Source organism: Ochotona princeps, chromosome 2, assembly GCF_030435755.1.
Source record: "Ochotona princeps isolate mOchPri1 chromosome 2, mOchPri1.hap1, whole genome shotgun sequence".
Classification (NCBI taxonomy): Eukaryota; Metazoa; Chordata; class Mammalia; order Lagomorpha; family Ochotonidae; genus Ochotona; species Ochotona princeps.
In genome coordinates, this window is record NC_080833.1 from 150,335,872 (window position 1) to 150,352,016 (window position 16,145).

A 16,145-nucleotide genomic window follows, 5' to 3' on the forward strand; every position below is an offset into this window, starting at 1 on the left:
CTCTGCTGCAGGGGTCCAGCAGGAGGGGAGGGTCCTTTGCAGCTTCCTAACAGCTGGGGTCCAGCAGCAGAGGCAGGTCCTCTGCTGCCGTACCCAAGCAGCAGAAGGCGGTAATCTGGTGCTGGACCCTAGCAGAGTAGAGGGTCCTCTGCTGCTCAACCCCAGCAGGAGAGGAGAGTCCTCAGGTACCAGATCCTAGCAGCACAAGTGGTTCCTCTGGTGCCGGACCCCAGAAGCAGAGGGGGGTCCTCTGTTGTAGGACCTCAGCACAAAGGGGAGTCCTCTGGTACTGGACCCCAGCAGCAGTGGAGGGTCCTCTGCTGCTGTACCCAAGCAGCAGAGGATTGTCCTCTGCTGTAGGACCCCAGCAGCAAAGCAGTGTCCTCTGCTCCTGGGCCCCAGCAGAAGAGGATGGTCCTCTGCTGCATCCTCTCTTTGGGGTCCAGTAGTGGACGATGTTCCTCTGCAACTTCCTCTCTTGTGGTTCAGATGCAGAGGAGTGTCCTCTGCTGCAGGGGTCCAGAAGGAGAGGAGGGTCCTCTGCTGTTGGAAACAAGCATAAAAGGAGGGTTTTCTGCTGCAGAACCGTGGAAGAGAGGAGGGTCGTCTGCTGCTGGACTCCAGCATTGAGGAGGGTCCTCTTGTGCTGGACCTCAGCAGAGAGGTGTGCCTCTGGTGCCAGACTCCAGCAGCAGAAGGGGGTCCTCTGCTGGTGGACCCCAGCAGTAGAAGAGGCTCCTCTGTTACTGAACACAGTAGAGAGGGGAGTCCTGTGGTGCGGTCAGACCCCAGCAGGGAGCAGGCTCTTCTGCTGGCGGACCCCAGCAGGGAGGAGGGTCCTCTACTGCTGGACCCCAGCAGGGAGGAAGGTCCATTACTGTCGGATGATAGCAACAGAGGAGGGACCTCTGGTGCCTGACCCGAGGAACAGAGAAGGGTGCTCTGTTGCCAGACCCCAGCAGGGGGGAGAATCCTCTGCTGCCAGACAGCAGCAGGAGAGGATGGTCCTCTGGTGCTGGACTCCAGCATCAGAGGCGGGTCCTCTGGTGTAGGACCACAGCAGCAGAGGGGGTTTCTCTGGTGCTCCTCCACATCAGAAGAGGGAGACCTCTGCTGCCGGACCCCAGTAGCAAAGAAGGGTCCTCTGTTGCCGGATGCCAGCAGAAGAGGTGGTCTTCCTCTGTGTCCTATTTTGGGGTCCAGTAAAGATGAGGCTCCTCTGCATTTTTTCTATGCTGTGGTCTAGCAGCAGAGAAACATCCTCTGCTGCTGGACCCCAACAGCAGTGGAGGGACCTCTGCTGCCAGACCCCAGCAGATTATTGTTCTCTGCTGTCAGTCCCCAGCATCAAAGCAGTATCCTCTGCTTCCAGAACCCGCAGAGAAGAGAGTCCTCTGATGTCGGACCCGAGGAGCAGAGGAGGGTCCTGTGTTGTCGGACCCCAGCAGAGAGCATAGCCGTGTCCTCTGCTGTTGGACCCAGCCGAGAGGAGGGTCCAGTGCTGCTGGACCCCAGCAGAGAGCAGGGTTCTCCGGTGCTGGACCCTAGCAGAGAGTTGTGTCCTCTGGTGCTGGAACGCAGCAGCAGAGGAGGGTCCTCTTGTTCCGGACCCCAGCAGCTGATCAGGGTCCTCTCATGATGGACCCCAAGAGAGAGGAGGGTACTCTTCTCCCGGACCACTTCAGAGAGGGGAGTTCTCTGCTACCAGGCTGCAGCAGAGTGGAGGGTCCTCTGCTGCCGGACCCCAGCAGAAGATGAGGGTCCTCTGCTTCGTCCTCTCTTTGGGGGCCAGCAGAAGACAAAGGTCCTCTGCATCTTGCTCTCTTCTGTGGTCCAACAGCATGGAAGGGTCCTCTGCTGCAGTGGTGCAGCGTGAGAATAGGGTCCTCTGCTGCTGAAACCCAGTAGGCAGGAGGGTCCTCTGCTGCTGGACACCAGAAGGGAGAGGCGTCCTCTGCTTCCAGACCCCAGCAGCGCAGGGAAGTCCTCTGATATCAGACCCCAGCAGCAGAGGGGTGTCCTCTGCTGCCAGACCCCAGCAGAGAGTAAGGTCTTCTACTGCTGGACTACCGCAAATAGGAGGGAATTCTGCTGCCACACCCCAGCAAAGAGTAGGGGAGTTCTAGCAGAGAGGAGGGTACTCTGCTGCCGGACCCCAGCAGAAGAGAAGGGTCCTCTGCTGCTGGACCCCAGTAGAGAGAGGACTCTTCTGGTGCCAGACCCCAGCACGGAGGAGGGTCCTTTGTTGCCGGACGCCAGCTGGGAGTGTCCTCTGGTGTCAGAGCCCAGCAGCAGAAGAGGGTCCTCTGTTGCTGGACCCCAATAGCAAAGGGGGGTCCTCTGGTGCCGGACCCCAGCAACAGATCTTCCTTTTCTGCCAGACACCAGTAGCAGAGGGGGGTCCTCTGTTGCTGGACCCCAATAGCACAGGGGTGTTCTCTGGTGCAAGATACCTGCAGCGGAAGGGGGTCATCTGCTGACGGACCCCAGTGAAGTCGAGGGTCCAATGCTGCTGGACCCCAGCAGGGAGGAGTGTCCTCTGCTGCCAGACCACAGCAGAGAGTATGGTCCTCTGCTTCCGGACACCAGCAGAACAGGATGGTCCTCTGCTACTTCCTCTCTTTGGTGTTAGACAGGAGAGGAGGCTCCTCTGCAGCTTCCTCTCTGCTGGGGTCCAGTAGCAGAAGAGTTTCCTCTTCTGCAGGGATCCAGCAGAAGAGGAGGGTCCTCTCCTGCTGGACCCCAGCAGAGAGGAAGGTCCTGTACTGCTCCCTCTCTGCTGGACCCTAGCAGAGACAAGCGCCCTCTCCTGCTAGACCCCAACAGAGAGGAAGGTCCTATGGTACTGCACCACAGCAGAGAACAGGGTCCTCTGGTACTGGACCCCAGCAGAGAGGGGAGTCCTTTGCAACTTCCTCTCTGCAGGGGAAGAGAGGATAGGAGGGTCCTCTGGTTTTGGACCCCAGCAGCAGAGGATGGTCCACTGGTGCCGGATGCCAGCAGTGAGTATGGTCCTCTGGTCCCTGACCCCAGCAGAAGAGGAGGGTCCTCTGGTGCTGGACCACAGCAGAAAGGAGGGTCCTCTGCTATTGTACCCCAGCAGAGAGGAGGATCAGTTACTGCCAGACCCCATCAGACAGGGTGTTCTGCTGTCGGACATCTGCAGAGAGGAGGGTAATCTGCTGCCGGACCCAAGCAGATAAGAGGGTACTCTGCTGCTCGACCCCAACAGACAGGATGGTCCTCTGCTGTTGGACCCCAGTCCATTAGAGAGGAGGGTCCTCTTGCTACTGGGTTCCATTAGGAGAGAAGGGTCCTGTGCTGTTTGACGCCAGCAGGAGAGGACGGTCTTCTGCTGCTGGACACCTGCTGAGAGGAGAGTCCTCTTCTACTTCCTCTCTGCTGGAATCTAGAAGAAAGGGGGTTCCTCTGCTGCAGGACCCCACAGAGAGTAGGGTCCACTACTGCTGGACCCCAGCAGCAGAGGAGGGTCCTCTGCTCACGGAACCCAACAGAGTACAGGGGCTTCTGCTGCCGGACTACAGCAGAGGGGTGTCCTCTGCTGCTGGACTCCTGCAGCGGAGGTCGGTCCTCAGGTGCCGGATTCCAGCAATGAGGAGGGTACTTGGCTGCCGGATTCCAGCACTGAGGTTCCTCTGTTGCAGGATCCCAGCAGGAAGCAGTGTCCTCTGATGCCGGACTTCAGCAGAGAGGAGGGTATTATGGTGCTGGACCCCAGCAGAGAGGAGGGTCTTCTGGTGCCGGACCCCAGCAGGGAGGAGGGTCCTCTGCTGCTTCCTCTGAGCTGGACTCCAGCACAGAGGAGGATCCTCTGGTGCTGGACCCCAGCAGAGAGGAGGGTCCTCCGTTGCTCAACCCAAGCAAATAGGAGGGTCCTCTGCTGCTTTCTCTCTGCTGGAGTCCAGCAGAGGAGGGTCCACTGCAGCCGGACCCCAGCAGCAGAGCAGGGCCCACTTCTTCTGGACTCCAGCAGCAGAGCATGGACCTCTGCTCGCGGAATCAGCAGCAGAATAGTGTCCTCTGCTGCCGGACCCCAGTCCATCAGAGAGGAGGGTCCTCTGCTACTGGGTTCCAGTAGAAGAGTAGGGTCCTCTGCTGCCGTAACACAGGAGGGATGAGGGTTATTTGCCGCCGGACCCCAGCAGCAGAGGAGGGTCCTCCACTGCTGAACCCCAGCAGGGAGGTGGGTTCTCTGCTGCCGGACCGCATCAGAGACGAAGCCCCACTGCTGCCAGACCCCAGCAGAAAAGAGGGTCCTCTGCTGCCAGAACCCAGCAGAGAGGAGGGTCCTCCTGTGCTTGACCCCAGCAGAAAGTAGAGATCCTTCGCTGCGGGACCCCTGCTGGGAGAAGGATCCGCTGCTGCCAGACCCCAGCAACAGAGGAAGGTCCTCTGGTGCCAGACCCCAGCAGTAGAGGTGTGTCCTCTGGGCCTGGACCCCAGCAACAGGGAGGTGGGTCCTCTGGTGTGGAACCCCAGGAGCGGAAGAGGATCCTCTGGTGCAGGACCACAGAAGAGAGGAGGGTCCTCCACTGCCAGACCCCAGCAGAGATTAGGGGCCTTTGCTCCCAGACCTTAGCAAAGAAGAGGGTGCTCTGGTGCCAAACATCGGCAGAGATTAGGGTCTTCTGCTGCCGGACTCAAACAGGGAGGAGGTTCCTCAGGTGCTGGGGCCCAGCAGAGAGGAGGGTCATCTGCTTCTTCCTCTCGGCTGGGGAAAGGCAGCAGAGGAGCATACTCTGCTGCCGATTCCCAGCATCAGACTTGGGTACTCTGCTGCAGGACCCCAGCAGGGTGGAGGCTCCTCTTGTTCCGGAACCCCGCAGAAGAGAAGGGTCCTCTGGTGTCAGACAACAGAAGGAGAGGAGGGTCCTCTTATGTTGGACCCCAGCAGGGAGAAGGATCTGCTGCTGCCAGACCCCAGCAGAGAGGAGGGTCCTCTGATGCTTCCTCTCTGCTGGGGTCCAACAGTAGTGGTGGGTGCTCTACTGCTGGACCCCAGCAGAAGAGGATGGTCCTCTGCTGCCAAACCCCTGCAGAGGGGTGTCCTCTGGTGCCGGACACCTGCACCGGAAGGGGCTCCACTCTTGTCGGACCCTAGCACTGAGTAGGGTCCTCTGCTGCCGGACAAGAGCCGGGTGGAGGGTCCTCTGAGGCAGGACCCCAGCAGAGAGTAGGGTCCTCTGCTGCCAGACCCCAGCATGGAAGAGTGTCCTCTGCTGCTGAACCTCAGCAGGGAGAAGGGTTATCTGCTGCCAGACCCCAGCTGGGAGGAGTGTCCTCTGCTGGCGGACACCAGCAGCAGAGGAAGGCCCTCTGCTGCTGGACCCTAGCAGGGTGGAGGATCCTCTGCTGCTGGATCCCGGAAAGGTTTCCCGGGACCTCATCTGCAAAAGATCCCTGGTAGTCAGCTGGTGTGTAACTCCAGGTCTCAGAGGGTCCATGGCCACGCTGAGGTGGGACTCCAGATTCCCCAGGGTTGGGGAATGTTGAATTAGGATTGAGGTCAAAGAGATCCCGTGGGCATGCAGACATGGGACTGCAGGTCCCACAGGGCCATAGGGCACACTGACGTGGGACTCCAGCTCCCAGAAGGTCTGTGGGCAGGCTCACATGGGACTCCAGCTCCCATAGGGCTCGTGTGCTTGCTGACCTTGGGACTCCACTTCCCACAGGGAATCTGGGGACCATGACGTGGAACTCCAGCTTTTAGTTTTCTCCCTGTGCCCTAGGTTCTACCTTGCTGGTGAAGACAGACAGCCGCTTCCTAGCACAGAGGCCTGACCCGGCCTGATGCAAGACCACAAGCATCCTCCACCCCCTCCTGATCCTTCGTATGCGGGCTGTTTGGCCTTGGAGCGCAATCCATTATGGGCCATAGAAGTGGGTCACCTCTTTGAATCGCTTGGATTGGGAAAATCCTGCCCTTTTACCAACAAACCATGAGGAAGGAAGAGGGGCTGCAGCAGACGTTTTTCTGTCAAATCTTGTCTATGTAACCTATTCTGAACCATGTCAATGATCAGCACAGTAGAAGGAACTATTTGCTGTAGTTTTAGCGAAACTTTAGATGAAAGGATGCTTTTGCGAGATCTCCAACAGCCTTTATGGTGTACATTTGCTCCTAGAATTGGCTCAGGCATATGTAAGGCTGGATGATAATCCCATCACCCCATGATCCTGGCCTTGCTGCGAGACCGGGCCCATCCCCCCGTTTGAAGGTCTCCATTTGCTCTCCTCACTGGGTAACACACAGATTTCCTCTCCATTGTAGCCACTTTCACCTTTGCCCTTACCTGCTTTTCCACTTTCTCTAGACCTCACCCAGGCCACCCTCAGGGCCTGAATTTCTCTAGCTCTACCTCATAGCCCTAACCCCTAGCTGGGAGGGACAGGGTAAGACATAAGCGATGTAACATTCATAAGAAAAAAATGGAAACTTGTTCTGTAACTTCATCTAGCAGTTATACATAAAAGTAACCAGTGGACCAAATCCACTGTTAAATTAATGCTAAGCACGAGATGAACCTATGTGCTTGCTTTACGAAACATTTCCAGGTTCAAGTATGTGAAAGAAGAGGTTGGAAGTCACAAAAGGTTGAATTTTATGTCTGTTCTGACGTGTGTAGTGATTGTGCATGTTTGTTTAGTCAGTTAGAGTCCTATTACTTCTGTCCAGACAAGACTTCTATCTGTGTCGTGAATTTAGTTGTTCTTGTTCAGAATTGGGTCTGTGTATGACTGACAGACAAGATGGGACGGACCACGACTGACCCCCTTTCTCCTGGTACGTAATTTGAGAGAGGTCTAACTCATCTAACAGGACTTGGTCAGACCCGACTCCCCACCTCTGCGGGGCTAAGGCTCCTACACCGTTTTCTTGCTGCTTAGTCTTCAGCTTACAGTGTTGTTCTGGCACTGATCAGGTCTAAAATCCAGTATCCATTCACATATTCAGTTACATGTTAAGTGTACTTTAATTTACACCTCAATTCTTCAGAGTTTGAAACCAAGTCTCCTGACTTTGAAAGTTCTAGTAGGATCCCTAGAACCTTCAAAGATTGAGACAGAACTTGGATAATATAATTGTCATTTAAAATAATTTGATTGTAATCTCACAATATTATAAAATAGCATATGAGGCATCAAATTTAGCATAAAGTAAATGAGTATTTATGTCCATTGGTCAAAATGTTTCCTAATCATGAAATTGGTCCAGATTTTAAATTATTTGTTCTTATTTAGAAAGAAGTGAGATTTTGCCTTACAGGAAAAACAGTTTGAAATTAGATAGTGAAATTGGTTATGATGTGCATAATTTCTGAATTTTCCTGTAAGACAATGGAATTGAAGTCTGATTCCTTGTGAAGAACAACAGTGTTTTAACATCTCCTTTTAAGTGATTTTCATCTTATTGATAAGAGACTACCTAGGAATGTATTAGTTAAGACAAAAGCAAAATTGAAATTTTTTGGTTCCCTTGAATTCAATAAAACAGAAGCGGACCCGGCGGCGTGGCCTAGCAGCTAAAGTCCTCACCTTGAACGCGCCAGGATCCCATATGGACGCCGGTTCTAATCCCGGCAGCTCCACTTTCCATCCAGCTCCCTGCTTGTGGCCCGGGAAAGCAGTTGAGGATGGCCCAAAGCTTTGGGACCCTGCACCCGCATGGGAGACCCAGAGGAGGTTCCTGGTTCCCAGCTTCAGATTGGCGCACACCAGCCGTTGCGGCTCAGATGGGGAGTGAATCATTGGATGGAAGATCACCTTCTCTGTCTCTCCTCCTCTCTGTATATCTGACTTTGCAATAAAAATAAATAAATCTTTAAAAAAGTAATAAAATAAAACAGAAGCCAAGAAGCAGCTCCAGACTTACCAGCCATGCAAAAGGGAGGCACGTGCTTGCAGTCTGCCCTTTGGAACGAATTCAGGACCTTGGGCTTCTTCAGGTCCTCATTGTGATTCTCACCTGCCATTTGAGAAGGGAAAATTCCCTCATCAGCAAGAAGGTTATTGGAAAAACTTCTGATTCCCGGTTTTGAGGCAGGTTTGTGTTAAAACGTGTTTCTACAGTTTGGGAGAAATGGGTAAGACTTGCTTAAAGCAATAGTATTTAAAATGTGGTATGTTTTTATTTATAGAATGTCTTAATTTGGAGTCTTACATGATTGTTTCAAAATGTAAATCGAGCAAATAAGCAGGTTATTAAGGAAGAGAATTGCTTGTAGAATATTGTCCTACAGAAGTATGGCTATCGTAGAATGGAAAGGCTGGGACAAAATACTAAAGGCTTAAGCATGTTGAGAAATGAACCTTGCAAGTTTTACATATAGAATTGTCTATACTATAAGATACTACTACCACATTGTTGAAGTGTTTAACATTAATACCTAGTGTACACCGACATTAGAATTAAGGGTGCATGCATAGGAATGCTAGTAAATTTGAGAATTTACACGGGAGAGGTCTGGCGCAATAGCTTGGCAGTTAAGGGGTCTGGTGCAGTAGCCTAGTAGCTAAAGTCCTCACTTCGACCATGCTGGGATCCCATTTGGACACTGGTTCTAATACCGGATGCTTTGCTTCCCGTCCAGCTCCCTGCTTGTGGCCTGGGAAATCAGTAGAGGACAGCCTAAAGCCTTGGGACTGTGCACCCATGAGGGAGATCTGGAAGAAGCCCCTGGCTTTGGATTGGCTCAGCTCAGGCCATTCTGGACACTGGGTGAATAAACCAGTGGATGGAAGATATTTCTGTGTCTCTGCTTCTCTCTGTAAACCTGCATTTCCAATAAAATAAAGAATCCAAAAAGAATGATGTGGAACATTCAAAAAGACATAAGACACTTCAACAGAAAATGAAATTAGAAAATCAATGCATGATATGAGAAATTTGGCAAGGACTGACCTTGAGGAATTGAACAGATATTACAAAATCTACTGTGGACTGGCTCTTGTGAGCAGCAGGCTGAGCTACTGCCTGTGTACTGATCTCCTATGAGCTCCGATTCAAGTCTTGGCCATTCTACCTTGGATCCAGATGTCTGCTAATATGTCTGCAGAGGCAGCAGAAGAGGGCAGAGGTACTTGGGTCCCTGTCAGCTACAAGAGGGACAGAGCTCGAGGCTCCTGGCTATCCAGTGGCCCAGGCCTTGATGTCAGCCATTGAGATGGAGGATCTGTCTCCCCCTCTTTATCTACCTTGCAAATCAAGTATTTCTTAAAGAAAAATTAAAAATGAAAATAGTTGAAAGTCAAGATAAATGAGGATCAACAGAATTAGAAAATATTTGAACTTCAAGACAGGTTCAATATTTTCTAGCCAGCTTTTAAAAAAATGTGAGAAAGGGAATGAAAGCAGCCCGAGAGCTTTGAGACCTTATTGAAATGAACACTTTCTTGGAATTCCTGAGAGGAAGAGAGTATGCTGCATATTCAATGAAACAGCTCATAACTTCCCTGATCTTAATAAGTACACCTCCAAGTACAGAAGGCCCATAGGATGTCAATTGACAGGATCAGAAAAGATCCACGTTCCCTTGACCTATTGTGGTCCAGCTCTTTTAAGTACAAACAATTGTTCATTCTCAAAAGGAAAGCACTGTCGTTTTCAAGGGGACCTCCACTAAACGAACAACATTGTCAAACAGAAGTTCTATAGGCCAAGAGGGAATTGAATGGTTTAGCTCAAGTTGTGAAGAAAAAGTAAGCCTATCAGCCAAAAATACTTGGCTGAGTAGAACTATCCTTTATAACTTAAATATTCTCCAAAATGAGTGAAAGTCAGGAAAGTCATCAGAATCAACTGGCCTCCTAAAACTTGTTTGAGGGAAATGTACAGACAGAAGCAAATAAAAGGTAGCAGGCTAGCATCATGAGAACATGCAAAACTTCTATTTATTCTCATTACAAAGTCAGATATACAGAGAGGAGAGACAGAGAGGAAGATCTTCCATCCGACAGCTCACTCCAAGTGGCCGCAATGGCTGGAGCTCAGTCAGTCTGAAGCCAGGAGCGAGGGCCCAACATGTGGGTGCAGGGTCCCAAGGCTGTGGGTCATCCTTGACTGCTTTCCCAGGCCACAAGCAGGGAGCTGGATTGGAAGCAGAGCCGCCGGGATTAGAAACCGTGCCCATATGGGATCCTGGCATGTGAAAGGTGAGGACTTTAACCACTACGCTATCGTGCTGGGCCCAAAATGGAAAACTTTGAAGCTCATCCATAACTGGATGAAGAATACTCAGAAGAAACCAACTAATTTTTAAGTGGATAGATTACTTACTAATAACAGCTGTTACTACTTACTACTTACTGTTACTACTTATTAACAACAGCTTTGAAAGTCAATGGACCACACTCCCAGGTAAGATATAGTTTGGCTAAATGGATTAAAAAATAACCAAGGATATGTACCTTAAGAAACTCATTAGTACAGACACACACTGGTGAAAAGATGGAAAAAAATGTTCTACCTAAGTGGAAACCTAAAGCAAGCAGGAGTAGTGCATTAGACAAAATACACTTCAGCCAAAAGCTATAAAAAGATACAAAGATCATCAGATAGTGAGCAAGGAATTAATTCAACAATAAGATAAGACAGATTGGGTACTATATATCCAATGCCACAGCATGTCATTTTCTTAAAAAGCCTTATTATATCTAAAGAGAGGGCCCGGCAGTGTGGCCTAGTGCTAAAGTCCTCGCCTTGAATGCCCCGGGATCCCATATGGATGCCAGCTCTAATCCCAGCAGCTCCACTTTCCATCCAGCTCCCTGCTTGTGCTCTGGGAAAACAGTCGAGGACAGCCCAATGCCTTGGGACCCTGCACCTGCGTGGGGGACCTGGAGGAGGTTCCTGGTTGGATTGGCGCAGCACCGGCCGTTGTGCTCACTTGGGGAGTAAACATCAGACGGAAGATCTTCCTCCATCTCTCCTCCTCTCTGTATATCTGATTTTGTAACAAAATAAATCTTTTAAAAAAACACATACATATCTAAAGAGAGAGTCAAGCTCCAGATCAAGAAAAGTGGAGTTAAGGAATCAACTAACATGTCAGTCAAGCCAAAAACAAACAAAAACAAAAAACAAAAAGAAAAACCACAGTTCTAGAGTATACAGACACTGACACAGCATTCATTGCAATAGCTTTAGAATATGTACTTGAATACACTAAACTTCCTCTAAGACCACATATTAAACCACAACAAAAAGTACATCATATCTTTTCTAATCACAAAAATCTAAATCCAGACAAATTTGGTAATATACAGCCATAGAATGAGGGGCCGGCCCTGTGGCTCAAGAGGCTAATCTTCCACCTTGCACACCGGCATCCATGTGGGCACTGGTTCATGTTCCAGGGGTCTCACTTCCCATCTAGCCCTCAGCTTATGGCCTGCAAAAGCAGTGGAGGATAGTTCTCGTGCTTGGACCCTGCACCTGTGTGGAAGACCTCAAAGAAGCTCCTGGCTCTTGGCTTGGGATTGGTTCAGCTCCGGCCATTGCAGCCATTTGGAGAGTGAACCAGTGGACAGAAAATCTTCTCTTTGTAACATCTGCCTTTCAAATAAATCTTGAAAACAAAACCATCTGCAGATTACATATTATGATCCTGAAATCCAAAGAAGAAATGTGGAAGAAATCCAAAAGAAAACTTAAAAATTGAATGAAATGAAAATACAGCATTTCAAAACTTACAGAAGACATCTAAAGAAATACTAAGTAAAGGTTGAAGCATTAAATGCCTACATAAAAAAATGGAAAGGTTTCAAACAGGTTAAGTGCATTTTGGGTATCTAGAGAAGGCAGAATAAACTAAATCCTAAAGTTAGTAAAGAAATAAAGATCAAACCAGTAAATGAAGAGAAAAACATGAAAGATCAGTGAAACAAAGGTTATTTCAAAAAGAAATAAAACCAGCAAACTTATAGACTAACCTAGAAACAAAACATTGAAATGAAATTAGAGAGCTGGGCCCAGTGGCGTGGCCTAGCAGCTAAGGTCTTTGCTTGAAAGCTCCAGGATCCTGTATGGGTGCTGGTTCTAATCCCAGCAGCTCCACTTTCCATCCAGCTCCCCGCTTGTGGCTTGGGAAAGCAGTCAAAGACAGCCCAAAGCCTTGGGACCCTGCACCTACATGGGACACCTGGAAGCAGCTCCAGGCACCTGGCTTCGGATCGGTGCAGCACGGGCCATTGCACTCACTTGGGGAATGAATCATCGGATGGGACATCTTCCTCTGTCTCTCCTCCTCTCTGTATATCTGACTTTGTAATGAAAATAAAATAAATGTTAAAAACAGTGAAAAGAAATGAGAGGAGAGCTGAGAAATGAAATCTAACCAACACTAGAGAAAGGTGAAAGGTCACTAGGGACTATTGTGGAGACCTGTATATGCATTCATGGTGTTCGTTTTATGAAAAATGCAAATTTTAAGACCTTTTTCATCAAGATAAACAGATCTTTAATTCTGTCTTCTACAAACTTTTTGAAACATTGTTTGGAATTTAAAGTTGGTCTCATGTGAATTTAGAATAATATCACAGATTGGGGGGAAGAAGGGAGAGGGATAGAAAAATGGGAGAAGTCTGACGGACAAGTTGAAAGTAATGGCTGGGAATTTGAGCATTTTTTCATATGTTTATTTGCCATTTGGGTTTGTTCCTTTGTGAAGTGTCTGCCCATTTTCCGTGCCCATTTCTTGAGTGGGTTGCTTGTTTTGACATTTTGGTTGTTTTGTAGCTCTTTGTATATTCTGGATATTAGCCCTCTATCACCTATGTCGTGTGCGAAGATCTTCTCCCATTCTGCCTTAATTTAAGATGATATGATGTTATGTATAACATGTTATGTTTTGAATGTTATATGTTGTGTGTAAACTAAAATTGAAGTATAGGTGAGGTGGTCACAGAAGGTGGCTGGGAACCCGCATTTACTTTTAACATATTGGTTACTCATTACTATGTCAATTAATTCCATAATGATGTAAATTTTTGCTGATGGTATGTTGGAGCTTTCAATTGACTGGGATGATACTCTGCTGGCTCTGTCATTAGACCAGAGAGGGTATACCTAAGAAGCCGTTGAACTTGACGGGACAATAAGATGCTGGACTCTATGTTTGGTATACGCTTGCAATGGGGAAATCTCAACTGAACTTGAGCTGTGGTTATGCAACAAGGTGGAGGAATCCACCATGGTGGGAGGGTTTGGGGAGGGGTGGGGAGAACCCAAGTATCTATGTAACTGTGTCACATAATACAATGTAATTACTGAAGTTAAATAATAAATAATTAAAAAAAATAAAATAAAAAAAAAAAGAAAGTAATGGCTGGGTAGAAGAACTAAGTTCTGGTGTTCTATAGTATGACAAGGTGATGACAGTTACCAATAACATGCTGTGTGTACATACATATGTGGACGCGTCTACACATTATATATAACATACAGTTAATACATATAAAGCTAGATGGAAGGAATTTGAGTGTTTCACCACATAGAAATTATCCAAGGAACTACATAACTAGATCTATTCACCCCCATTTCATCAGTACCCAATGTTTGCTTTACATGCAGCAAAACCTTACAGAGTCCCCGTGGATGAATATTTGTGTCAATTGATCTTAAAAATGTAAAAAGTTGCACTTAAAATTATCACCACCTTATATATTCAAGTAACAAGAAACTTAAAACATGAGGATTTTAATTGTTGTGGAACATTCAGACTGATTTAATGAGAAAATTACGGAGACATGCGTCTGCTAACTATTACATGCAAACAATTGGAACTATCAGGTTTTGACTGGTGCATTTTTTTATTATTATTTAACTTCAGTAATTACATTGTATTATGTGACACAGTTACATAGATACTTGGGTTCTCCCACCCCTCCCCAAACCCTCCCACCATGGTGGATTCCTCCACCTTGTTGCATAACCACAGCTCAAGTTCAGTTGAGATTCCCCCATTGCAAGCATACACCAAACATAGAGTCCAGCATCTTATTGTCCAGTCAAGTTCAACGTCTTCTTAGGTATACCCTCTCTGGTCTGAAGACAGAGCTAGCAGTTTATTATCCCAGTCAATTGAAAGCTCCATCATATCATCAGCAAAAATTTACATCATTATGGAATTAATTGACATAGTAATGAGTAACCAACATGTTGAAAGTAAATACGAGTTCCCAGCCACCTTCTGTGACTGGTGCATTATTTTACCAGCAAGATTCTTTGCAATGGTGAAAAATATTCAAAAATTCACCTTTTGTTCTTACAGTCTGCCACAAAGAACAAACCCTCACTTTCACTCCCTCGCTTAACTACACCTCGTGTATTTTTCCTCCATAGCGATGTGTTATGTTTCTTTAGAAGAGCCAAGAGACTCAATACAGAGACAGCTAGAACTTATATGAGAGTTTGGTAGAGTGGCAGGGTACAAAATGACATAACGAAAAACAGCTATAGTGTATGCAAACAGCCCCAAGATGGAAAGGGATCTAATCAGCAAGATATCATTCAAAATAACAGAAAACTATGAAGTATCTGGGAATAAACCTAACCAAAAATGTAGGAGATCCATTTGAAGAAAACTACAAACTACTTAAAAAAGAAATTGAACAAGACCTCAGAAGATGGAGTAACATCCCATGCTCCTGGATAGGTAAAATCAGTATCATTAAAATGTCTATACTACCAAAAGCAATATATACATTCAATGCATTTCCAATCACATTACCCAAAACATTCTTCATGGAACTGGAAACAATGATTCAAAGGTTCATTTGGAAACACAAAAACCCAAGAATAGCTAGAACCATTCTGAAGCACAGGAAGTTAGAAGGGCCAATTACAGTTCCGAACCCCTGGACATACTATGGGGCAGTGGTTATCAAAACAGCCTGGTACTGGCACAAAGATAGAGAGGAAGATCAATGGAGCAGAATAGAAACACCAGAAGGGAACCCACACAGATACAGCCAAATAATCTTTGACAAAAAGTCAAACGACAATCCAGGCAAATGGAAAGGTCTGTTCAATAAATGCTGTTGGGACAACTGGTTGATAGCCTGCAGAAACAAATAGACAGACCCACATCTCTCACCATACACTAACATCAAATCTACATGGATAAAAGACCGAAACCTATATCCAGAAACCTTCAAACATTTGGAAGAAAATGTTGGAAATACTCTGCAAGATCTAGGGGTAGGTCCCAACTTCCGGAAAAGGACACCAAAAACAGCAATCAAGACCAGAACAAATGAATGTATCTACATCAAACTAAGAAGCTTCTGCACAACAAGGGAAACAATCAACAAAGTAAAAAAGCAGCCCACAGAATGGGAGAAGATCTTTGCACTCTACATAGGTGATATGGGGCTAATCTCCAGAATATACAAAGATCTCCAGAACAACCAAAACAAACCACTCAAGAAATGGGCAGACATTTCACAAAGGAACAAACCCAAATGGCAAACAAACATGAAAAAAGGCTCAACTTTCCCTGGCAGTAAGGGAAATACAAATTAAGACAACAATGAGATACCACCTAACGCCAGTGAGGATGGCTCACATACAAAAAACCACCAACAACACTTGCTGGCGAGGATGTAGGGAAAAGGGAACCCTACTCCACTACTGGTGGGACTGCAGACTTCTACAGCCTCTATGGGAATCAGTATGGAGAACACTCGAACAACGGAAAGTCTGCATACCATATGATCCAGCAATAGCACTCCTAGGAATATATCCAAAACAACTGTTACATGAGAAACCAATATGCACTCCTATGTTCATAGCAGCACAAAAAATTGTAAAACCATGGAAGTAACCGAAATGCTTATAAGCAGAAGACTGGATAAGAAAGCTATGGTTCATTTACTCCATGGAATACTACTCAGCTTTAAACAAAATGGAAGGCAGTCTTGTGGCCAAATGGGCCCAACTGGAAACCATAATGCTAAGGGAAATGAGCCAATCCCAGAAGGTTAGATACCACATATTTGCCTTAATTTAAGATGAAATGATGCCAGTTCGAAAAACAGTACCTATAAATTGTAGTATTATTCCAAGCCCAAACAGTCTGTAGCTCATGCAATAAGATATTGTGATGTAACCAATGAACCAA